The sequence below is a fragment of the Gobius niger genome (genome assembly GCF_951799975.1).
Source record: "Gobius niger genome assembly, chromosome: 1".
Lineage (NCBI taxonomy): Eukaryota > Metazoa > Chordata > Actinopteri > Gobiiformes > Gobiidae > Gobius > Gobius niger.
In genome coordinates this window covers 14,689,332-14,699,829 of record NC_136852.1, presented here as the reverse complement: position 1 = coordinate 14,699,829, position 10,498 = coordinate 14,689,332, and positions in this window count along the sequence as shown.

The following is a 10,498-nucleotide window of genomic DNA, read 5'->3' as shown; positions in this document are numbered from 1 at the left end:
TACATTTAAACCTGGCTCGATCCATTACTCAGATTTCGTCACAGAAAATGTGGGAAATTTGGGGCATTTTAGTCATTAAAGGCCTTTTTTTTTTTTATATGAAAACATAAAGAGACAGAAAATGTGCAGTAAATTTCCCCCTTCATATTTATTCAAGCCAGTAATCTACAGCAAGCGTTTCAAATTGATCTCTTCAAATTTAAAACTCACCTCCAGTGTCTCACCTTAAATACAAGCAAATATCTGCTGAACATGTTCTTGCTTTGAAACTGGATCACCCAGAGAGGACAAGCAGACGTCCCACAGAAAAAACAACACAGGGAAGCAAACAGTGTCCTGCCCATGGACACAACTGCAGTATGTGTTGTGTGAGGATGGAACTGGCAGGCTTCCTTTTCCCAGACCATGGTCCTTAGATACTTACCTTCTACTGTATATTATGCACTTGGGATTTTATGTACTGGCTTGTCTACCTCTGTTTCTGCCTAAATAATGGAGTTTTTGGATTTTGTATATTATGTGAGAGCATGATAATACAATAAAGGCGTTTACTGTACATCAAATGACCATGGAATTGGATCAATGCTCAAATACAAATCCTGTTTAAAATGGGGGGGATGATGGGAACATATCAAATTACGGAAACCAAGGATAGCCTATTACAAGAATATTTTATTGAACTTTTTGGTTCAAGGTCATGTCAGGGTATTCTTCTGTGATGACAGGAAGCAGAAAGGATTTCAGAGCTGCAAAGCAAAAAGGCCAAAGGTAAAATATCTAAAATGATTTTTTTTTTAATCTGGCCACTGTTTCTCCAGTAAAAAACAACCGTAGTTTCCAGAGAAAAGAGCTATGAATCATTCAGTCGCTGCTTGATGGACCGCTGTCACAGGTAAGCCATGCCATCTCTTGTGTTGTCTTTGCTTGCCTTCTTATTGTTGTCCTTTTCAAAGAATGATTTAAGAATCTACGACTTGGAATGTTGTACTACAGGTTTAACGCACACTGTGTAGTTCCTCTGCAAGACATTGATCCCATTATTTTGTTGTTTCCGACTGCAAACCACACTAAAAGAAGTCACCTACAGTTTTATTACAAAGCTTTCACAGGATAGGATTGAATTTATAGAACTTTGTCTGTGCCAAAAACTCAAATATTTAGTATTTAATCCTCAGGGGATAAAAATCTTCAACTTAAACAGCTCTCATAAATCACTGTTATTAACCAGACATGCAATTGTCTTTAGTTTATGTTTCTGTACATTTATCATCCAATCTTGAACAACACTCATGTAAACACAGTTTGTTTATCCTTTGGTCGAATTGACCACTTGTTTTAAGAATGATACAAAATGACAAACACCAGATAAGCACACAGATAAGCAGCTACTTGTTTGGTAGTTTCATGTCTAAGAGTTTCCCTCTTAGACATGATGATTATGGATCTAATAGACTGCTGATCTGTATGCACTAACTGTATCATTGCTATCAAAAGGTTCTTAGCTTGAATATAAACATTATTTTAATGACAAATCCTGAACTTTCTCTGTGACCTGTTGGCAGCAGTAGTATAATTATAGAGTCTTTGACTGAAGTGTCCCGTGTGTTAACATCTGTGTCTGACAGATAAAGCCCATAGGCAGCAGTTCTTCTGCACAGACCCTGCAGTAACAGTAACATGAGTTTATTCAATCTGTAACTAATCCTCTGTCTCTCACTGGCCTCGCCCTTGTATTGAGAGCACAGTTTGTTCAAGCTATAGCTACGAGCTAAAGCTCTGTTCCTGGGTCACTGAGGGGATAATAGGATTCTCTCCATCATTTTGAGCATTTTGCACTCATGGCAAACTCAGGGTCAAACTACGCAACACTTCCTGTCATGAGTGCTGTTATACCAGTCTTATAAACATTTGGAAAACTGTGCTTCTATACCTGTTATTATGGGTGTGGGGGTCGCTGGTGTCTGTAATGTCCACTCATGCAGGCAGTGAGGCTCAGAAAGCAGAGGGAAGAGAGATGGCTGAAGGGAGCGCATGCTGCCAGCTGCCTCTTACTGCTGCACTGGATCTCTCAACCTGTTGCAGCAGGTTTTGATTTCTCTATCTGTTATTTCTGGGCTAAACTGGAGAAGTGCCAGAGTTACACACACACACATGCACACACACAAACCTGCGCACACCCACAGAATACTTAAAGCTGCCAAAATGTGAAACCAACCCATTGAACATTACTGTACACATTAAGACAGTCACTCGTATGCATGCGCTGCACTGATAATGTTAGAGAGAGTGACTGCAAAACCTGAACTTTTGATCTTAGATGGAAACAACAAGATTCATTCCTCAGGTTGACACGGGTAAGTGGATGTGTTTCATTATTGGCTGTCTTGATTTATACATTTTTTTCCTCCCGAAAAGTTACAAATTTAGAGATTTTGAAAAATACAATCCTAATCCCTGCAGAAACATTAGCATGTTCATCTGCATGTTTTAAATGGCCTGTCCCTTCACCTGTTATATTATTACTTTCTGCTCTAATGCGTCCAATGTTTTTTACTCCCAACAAGTCATTTGATGTCGGTAATGTATTGGTGTGATGTACTGATGTGATTTGGGAGGGGTAGGGCCTTTTAAGTTATAACTAACTTCTTCCTACTCCCTTTGAGCAGCGCTAATACTGTGAAAGATGTCTGTATGTTATATGTACACTGCGTTCCAAATTATTATGCAAATGACATTTTTCTTAGATTTTCTAAATTGTCAACTCAAATGAGAGTCAGCATAATTTTCATGTCTTTAACTGGTAGAGGATCATTTAAATGTGGTTGAAAAAATCTTCCAGTGATAACAGTATTTTTTTCAAAAATAAATCTAGTAAAAACCTCATAATCCACTGTTCCAAATTATTATGCAACTCATCGTTTCAATACATTTTAAAGCTTGTAATTAACTGAAAATGGTCATTTGTTGAATTTGTAGCATTAGGAGGTCATATTTACTGAAATCAAAATCTATTTCAATCAAATAAATCTTTACAGGTCAAGTTATATTTTACCAAAGGAGCCCTTGTGTGATAGCAGTTTCAAAATTCTTAAATCCACTAAACTTGTGAGTTTTTGGACAGTTTCTGCTTGGATTTCTTTGCAGGATGTTAGAATAGCCTCCCAGAGCTGCCATTTGGATGAAAACTGCCTCCCACTTTAAAATTTTTTTGTTTTTTGTTGAGGCTCCAAAGGTTCTCAATAGGGTTGAGGTCAGGGGAGGAGGGGGTCCACATCATGAGTTTCTCTCCTTTTATGCCCATAGCAGTGATGCAGAGGGATTCTTTACAGCAGGACATGGTGCGTTGTCATGCATGAAGATGATCTTGTTCGGGAAAGCACAGCTCTTCTTTTTGTAGCATAGAAGAAAGTGGCTAGTCAGAAACTCCACATATTTTTCAGAGGTCATTTTCACACCTTCAGGGATCCTAAAGGGGCCGACCAGCTCTCTCCCCATGATTCTGGCCCAAAACATGACTCCGCCCCCTCCTTACTGACGTCACAGCCTTGTTGGGACATTGTGGCCATTCACCAACCATCCACCACTCCATTGATTTGACCATCCAGGGTTACACAACAGTGAACAAGACTGTTTGAAAATGAGTCTTCATATATTTCTGAGCCCGTTGCAGCCGTTTCTGTTCATCAGCTTCAATTAACAGTTTAGGGGAGGCCCGGATAGAAGGTTTATGCACAACTGCAGCCTCTGGAGGGACATTGTGCCTTCATCCACAAATCTCTTATCTGTATGATGATTACGCTTAATCTTTCATGAAATATCAAAGGTTTTCATACCTAGACCAAGGCATTCAACTATTTCACGCTTTTCATCAGCAGAGAGATCCTTTTTCTTTCCCATATTGCTTGAAAATGATGATCTGCTTGATAAAGTGGAACATCCTTTTTCATTTGTTTTTCCCTTAACTGGGCTTCAGTGATTCAAAGAGCCCTGAGACACAATACCATCCAAGAGTTTCATTCAATTTTATTATATATTTTTTTACCTTTTTGACACAAACATAGAATTTGCATAATAATTTGGAACGCAAGGTACTACACCTGTTTGCATCTGTTGCTCAAAAAAACTTGTTGCAGTTGTTCCGAAAACATTGTCACTAATATGAACTTCAGTTACTTTTTAATATAGCATTTTACCAAACCGCAACAAGTGCTGAACGTTGGTTAATAAACCTAAAAACAAAAGATTATCATTATTTTTTATGGTTCAGGATGAAAGTCAAATGGGGTGAAGTGGAGGGAGAGGTATCTGTCAAACATGTAGCAGCTTTTAAATGCAAATAGATAATGTTTCACTACAACAAAGATAATACAACTATATTTAAGGTATTGGGTATTGGGGGAAACGCAAAATAAGTATAAAAAAATAATCTTCAGCATTTAACAATCTCTTAAATTTTTACCATTCAGAAAAGCATGACCTTCCTCCAAGGTGAAACATTATATAACACACTGACATTCTTCTTCTTACGTAGCCACATTTGCATATTAGGATGCACTTTAATATTTACTTGATTTCCAGTTAAGATTACATAATGCACTGTTTTCCACGGTAGCAGGCACGAAATATTTCACCTGAGGCAAAGCAATGACACATCAATGCCCTTGCACTGGCAACAATAATTGTCTGGCTTCCACTCTCGACTTGGCAGTTTCCTTGTAGCTAATTTACATACATGCCTCAGCCAAAAGCAACAACGTCACTACTTTCTTTAAAACAATCAAAAGAATCCAGAAAATAGCAAATAGATGGCAAGTCAAAACATGCAGATTTGCTCACATTCATTATGCAATTTTCAATGGCTGGGCTATAATAAAATTACATAACTCAACTGGTAACTATTGTTGCTAATATGCAAATATTTGAGTGATCTATTGACTTATCATAGTAGGCTCCCTCCCTCCCTCCCTCCCTCCCTCCCTCCCTCCCTCCCTCCCTCCCTCTCTATGTATGTATATATATATATATATATATATATATATATATGTATATGTATATGCATATTGTATAGTATGTTGTATTGTCTCTGTTCTGGTGTCTGTCAAACAGATGAGAGTATTTGTTGCCACAGTTCAAAAGCAAAGGCCAGTCTCTCAGATTTCTCCTCAGTGAGCTTCGTCCCTCATTCTGTCACTGCGCTGTGTGCATCAGCACTTTTTGGCTTCATGTGACCAAACAGACACGCTTTGTTGGCATTTTTAATGAGTGTGCTCTCTGTCACAGTTAAGGTTTCTATTGAGGAAGACCCAAGTGTCAGGGGAACCTTCACACTGATACCAGAGACAAATACTAAAGACACTACACTTTTTGTGGCTTCAAAGAGAAAATACAACATAACGTCAAAGTTTTACAGGAAGAAAAAATCAAGTGTATATAACATGCATTTTGGCGCTGTTGACAACGAGACTTCTCATTGTTATGAGTTGAATTCCAGCTGTCTAATTTTCTCCGCCATGCTTTGTAATAACACTTTAATCTTATATCAGCAATTTGATTCAAAAAGCTGTGATTTTTTTCTTTTAGGAAGCTCTCCTCAAACATCAAAAGCAGCTCTTGCGCCACACATCTTTTGGGACGGCAGAAGATGGCACTGTCACAGGTACTCAGCTGCTAGTTTCTGCTCATTAATTATTATCATTATTTTTTATGAAATAAAAAAATTGCCTCTGTCCCATATGAATCATTTCAGTTTCTCAGCACATTATAAACAGTTTGCCTGTGTTGTTGCTACACATAGACAACCCAGGATCTCAGTCCTGCCGTGTGCTCCTCGAGCAGCCTGAGGGGTGTGAGCAGGAGACACAGTGTTGATGGGACAGGTCAGGTGGAGCACTTCCACCCGTATCTCCGACAGTTCAGTGATGAGACCAGTGCTGCTGCAAGTGTCCAGCCACGTTCCCCGTCCTTTAGCTGTGGACCCGACCTGTGCAGCCCTCTCAGCAGCTCGTGGGGGTCTAACAACACTGTCCAGGTGACGACATTACACACACAGGCCACTAGTGTTTTTGCTACAGAACAAAAATCCACAAGTTGATCAAAATGGTGTCATGAAAATAGTGTAACACTGGGATATACACTATTGGAGTTCTGTTGTAATGCTTTTTTATTCTCAGATTCCTAAAATGAATAAGATTGCACTCATTTGTTTAATATTATCTATAAACGCTGTAAATGTGGGGCTAATAACTGTCAATATTCCCACAGAACCTTTACCCAGTGGCACCAGCTGTTACTACAAACTCCTCCTTCATGTCCTCTGACTGTCCATCAATACTATCATTTACCAACGTCTCTGAGGTAAGACTTCTAGGCCAAGTAGGTCTGCTTGCAATCTACATTGGGCTTTACGCGTATAGCTACAACTGATGCATCTACAGAAATGTTGAATGTGCATTTTCTCACATTTTTTAGATTGTTAAAGCCATTGTTAAGAAGTTGTCTGGACAGTGCACCCGAGCACATTTTCTTTAGTTATCCAGATTATCCAAATCTAAAAGCTTCTTAAAGGAACAGGTCACCGTTCTTCCATACTGAGATATGTTCTTCTTCTTTGTGCGTGCCCGTGGAAGAGTGTGGTAGCTTCCAACTTTACCCCGTTTGGAGCTATAGGAATACATTGGGAGAGGCCAAATGCTAACAGAACAAAAGAATCAGTATAGGGACAAAAGCTTGACAGTGATGAAAAAGCAACAAAAGAGTTACAAAAATAAGATGTAAAAGAGACATAAACAAGGAAAAAAAGGATTAAAAAAAGAAATTAAAACACAACGGTTACGATTAGTTTTGTAGTTCTTAGCTTTACTCTGGCCTATAGGCTGTAAGCTCCGATCGCGCAGCTTTTAGATTTGGGTAAAGCCAAACTGGAGAAAATGGGCTCTGGTAGTGCGGAGGGTAAGAGGTTAAACATCTTTTAATGAAGTTGTTTATACTCAAAAGTAGTAGCACCTCTGCAGACCTACCCTTGCCAATAAAAGTGAGAACTAAATGTTGGCAAAAGCAAGTGATAACCTGTAGGAAGTGTCTCTACAAACATTAACTGTTCTCTCACAGTGCCCGCTGGAAGTAAATAGTGATTTCATAGACTTTGAATGTAAACATCGGTTTTCTGTAGTTTATTTATTACATTAATGTTTTTAGGTGTCTTCAAAACCATATGCAGCTTCTAACCAGAACTACAGCTTCAAATATGCCCCTCCAAAATGTTCATCTACTTGTCAAGAGAGTCCGCCGCAATTTCCCAAACCCATCTACTCGTACAGGTAAAGAGAAAGTCCTGTAGTCCTTTTCCAAAGTTCCCAAGGTAAATCTGTGTCTGTGATCTTCTCCAGCATCCTCATCTTCATGGCTCTGAAGAACAGCACAACTGGGAGTCTGCCGGTCAGCGAGATCTACAGCTTCATGACTGAGCACTTCCCGTATTTCAAGGTATAGGTTTTAGGATATTTTGTGCTTCAGAAACATCAGCTCGGGGTTTACAGTGAGATAACGTTATAGGCAATGTAGACTTTTGAAAAATCATGCCCTACTTTAATGAGGCACCTGCAGGTAAACCCTTTGAACTGAGATTGTCACAAAAACTGTAAATTTAACATTCCACTTTTCACTTTATGGAAAGAGCTCCAAGTTTTTTTTTCTTCTGCTGTTTTCCATTCAAGGAACCTTTCTCATGGCTGCAATCCAAACAGCTGCCTGTAACATTAAACACCAGCTGCAGGGCTCAAGAAAGCAAGAGCAGATTTTTAAACGAAGACATTTCTATCTAAATTGCATGTTTCTCTCTGCAGACGGCCCCTGACGGTTGGAAGAACTCTGTGCGGCACAACCTGTCCCTCAACAAGTGCTTCGAGAAGGTGGAGAACAAAAACGGCAGCTCTTCCCGTAAAGGGTGTCTGTGGGCGCTAAATCCGGCCAAAGTGGAGAAGATGCATGAGGAGCTTCATAAGTGGCGCCGCAAAGACCAGGGGACAGTGCGCAGGAGCATGGCCAAACCAGGTGAACCCCACAGTGTGTAATAACACCACAAATTGGTTTATTCATCTCCTTTTACAATAACGTACCTGACAAATTTAGTACAGTGTAATGTGAAGTGCAACAATGTGTAATATCTTGTACCTATGTGTTAACTACACAATAGAATCATTTGTCTTTGTCGTTGGGTGGTACATAATGTCATAAGGCAGAAGACCCTATCTCTAACCCTAACCTTAAGCCCTAACCCTAAAGGTCTTATGCTTTATTCCATTGTGTATGTACACATACGTTATTACAAATAGTTACAAAGCAGATTACAATGTACTAAATTTACTTTGGTACAATGTATCAAGGTAGTGTAAAACAAATTGCCTCATAATATCTGGTGTCATACGTTTTATATTTACAATTAGTTCAAATGTATTGAATGAACAAAAGAAAAGCTTTGAAGAGTTTTCGTATGTATTATTTAAACAGCCTGATCAAAACAAAAGTCTTTATTTGACCTTTATTTAACCAGGAAAGTCCCTCTAAGATTAAGAATCTCTTCTTCAGGGGAGTCCTGGCCCCAGAGGGGAACCTGTTGTACATGTTATTAGTGGTAAAGGGAAACCGGAGTACCCGGAGGAAACCCACGCAGACACGGGGAGAACATGCAAACTCCACACACCGCACAATAAGCCTCTGTAATGTCAAAAGATCCAGTGATCTTGTGTTCATGATGGGAGAGTGCGACCACTGCGTAAAGCCTTCCACAGCACATCCCAAAGATTCTCCATGGGGACTCTGTTGTGGCCAATCCATGTGTGAAAATGATGTCTCATTGCTCCATGAACCGCGCTTTCACAATGTCATCTTGGAATATGCCTGAGCCGTCAGGGAAGAAGAAATGTATTGATGGAATAACTTAGACGTTCAGAATGTTCAGGTTCAGCGGATCTCAATCTTTGGGCACAAAGTGTTTTTTGACCTGACCAACTGCAGCAACTCAACATCGTGATAATTAGATAAATCCAGGAGGACACTTTTTTTTGTCAAGAATTATAGGATATTTTATTTGTCGTGTCATGTTTTTATTGATTTAATGAAACTTTCTGGTCATGGAGTTTTCATTTTTAGTTACTTTTTGTTAGTGCTAAACATTAGATTTCTGAAGATTTGTTTCTCTTTTCAGAGGACTTAGACCGCCTGCTTGGAGAGAGGCCAAATAGATTCCGATCTTTGGCTCACTTTACGATCCTGCCCGATCAACGCCACACTTACACAAGCTCCTCGTGTTACGGCCCAGAGCAGCTCAGCCCTCCCTCTTCCTCACAACCTTATCCAGAGTCACTTTACCTGACCCACTCCGCCCCTCGTCCCAACCACTCATTCAGCCTGTACCCGCCCTGCAGCGGCCAGCATGTGTTAGCCCCCCGCTGCCTGAGCTTAGCCCTGCCAGGGAAGATGCCCCCGGCATACAGTGTGGCAACAGAAGAGGGGCACAGTGGCAGAGGCATGCAGGACCTGCTGATGGAGGGAGACACTGGCTGTGACATCGACACTCTCAACCCCAGCCTCACTGACCTCCAGCTGCAAGGTGAGGCCTTTTGGAGGCCTGTAAAGTGGCAAATTAATCACTTAAATGACTGAATGACTGAATGACTGAATGAGTGAATGAATGAATGAATGAATGAATGAATGAATCAATCAATCAATCAATCAATCAATCAATCAATCAATCAATCAATCAATCAATCAATCAATCAATCAATCAATCAATCAATAGTGGCCATAGTATCAAATACTTTTTTGATTAAAGGCCCTATAGGCTAATTGATTTTTTTGATCATTTTGTTTCCACTGATTGTTTGTAAATGTTGAATAATTAGTTGTGTTTCTGTGTCTAAACTCTTTCCTAACATTTCTCATTCAACATCCCAATTCTTCACAGGGACAAGTCTATGAGCCCGTTTCACAGTCATCGGGGTCTTTTTTAAAAATCAGGATCACAGTCACGATATTTCTCTGTTTTAATTAAATATAGTGTCTTTTCACAAATGTCTTCTTCACTATTTCATTCCACTACCTGAAAAATATAAGGTACAGGGCCTTTAACTGCTTTACTTTACATAGTAAATACTGCACTTTTTTACCAAACACACGTATTATATGACAGCCTTAAGATACTGTATTCTCCAGCATCTGTTTTCTTTGTGTGTGAAGGTAACTTATGGGAGGAGCTAAAGGAGGACAGCGCAGGAGATCCTCAGGTCGTGTCCTCCAGTGAGCAGAGCAACTACATGTCACCCGTCCCTCAGACCTCTGAGGGGATGGTCGGCCAAGATAAAACCCATTATGTGGACAATGGCGTGGAGAGGCTGTGGGGACTGGACCAGAACTCTTTAAACTCTTCGAATCCCCTCGGACAGTTTTTTGGAGTGGAGAGTGTGGCTGGTGGTCTGAGCTTCAGTGCCACGTCTGTCTCCTT